Source organism: Aplysia californica, unplaced genomic scaffold (assembly GCF_000002075.1).
Source record: "Aplysia californica isolate F4 #8 unplaced genomic scaffold, AplCal3.0 scaffold00038, whole genome shotgun sequence".
Taxonomy (NCBI): Eukaryota; Metazoa; Mollusca; class Gastropoda; order Aplysiida; family Aplysiidae; genus Aplysia; species Aplysia californica.
Window position 1 is genome coordinate 1,265,271 of NW_004797308.1, and position 1,020 is coordinate 1,266,290.

The 1,020-nt window shown below is 44.8% G+C and overlaps 1 protein-coding gene across 2 annotated transcripts in view; it reads right to left on the reverse strand.

The window, feature by feature from the left end:
• The window catches only part of LOC101857858 (probable G-protein coupled receptor 173), a 16,999-nt gene extending 16,143 nt beyond the window's left edge, over nucleotides 1–856 (reverse strand). The window contains exon 1 of one of the 2 annotated variants that reach the window (XM_013091511.2): nucleotides 619–856. The gene's annotated coding sequence lies outside the window, so the exon portion shown is untranslated. Of the gene's footprint in view, nucleotides 1–614 lie in introns of both variants that reach the window. The other variant, XM_005091961.3, reaches the window with a different exon arrangement.
• Nucleotides 857–1,020: the final 164 nt, after the last annotated feature.

A 1,020-nucleotide genomic window follows, 5' to 3' on the forward strand; every position in this document is an offset into this window, starting at 1 on the left:
GCACACACACACACACACACACACACACACACACACACACGCGCACACACATGCACACACGTTTCCGCAAATCACGACAGAATTCAAAACAATTAAAACGCCCCTTGAACATTGAAACCTCGGTCTTTTATGTGGTAACAAAGTTCGCAGCCGACGGTGTCTCAGAAATCAGTCCAGTCAATTTTCGGGTAGTGATTTAAACATATAAATGTGAACTTTAAAGCAAAGAAAATATGGGTACTTGTGCTTTTCAGACTATGGAATCTACTTATCTTATAATGTATTCGGATTTCGGAACTTAACAATTTCTGCTTTAACTGAGGCAAACATTACTCTACATATCTGACAACAAGACTGGAAAAATAGAAGCTTCGAACGAACAGGGATAGCAATAAGGAAAAGAAATCAAAACAAGAAAATGCGAAGAATCTATTATTTTCAAACTAAACGAAAATAAAGAGAAATTGAAGCGCTTAAGTTAAAAGGAAACGAATGGAAAATGTAAGTATCCACCATTCCTCAACTTAAAAACAAACAAACCCAGAACATTTCTAATGCTCAAATCATCGCACAGCAGCAAACACCAATCACAGAAACAGCAAAACGCTACATACGCACGAAAGATCCGCGAAAAAAATGATTGCGTCCCATCGTCGGAAAACACTTCCGAGTAGCGCATGACAAGTGGATGCGTCCTTAGAGACGGCTTCAAAGTCACATGATCAAAGTCCCAGCAGCGCTATTCAGAACCCTGAAGCCGCAGACAACGCCTCTGTCCCGTCTGAGCCAGCCCGCCTGTAGTGTCCCGCGAACAGAGTCCACCCGTGTTATAAGTGCGTTCATTACCCACGGGCGAATAGTCACCGTTTGTCTTTGCTCACAAGCGCCGTGCACGGACCACTAGGCGCTATTTCCCCGCCGTTCACGCGCCGCTAGTCCGGACTAGCGCGACGCTGCTGTGGCTTTATCGATTGGCTGTGTTTTTGGGGGGAGAGAGGCTGCGGGTTGTGTGGTGAGAAG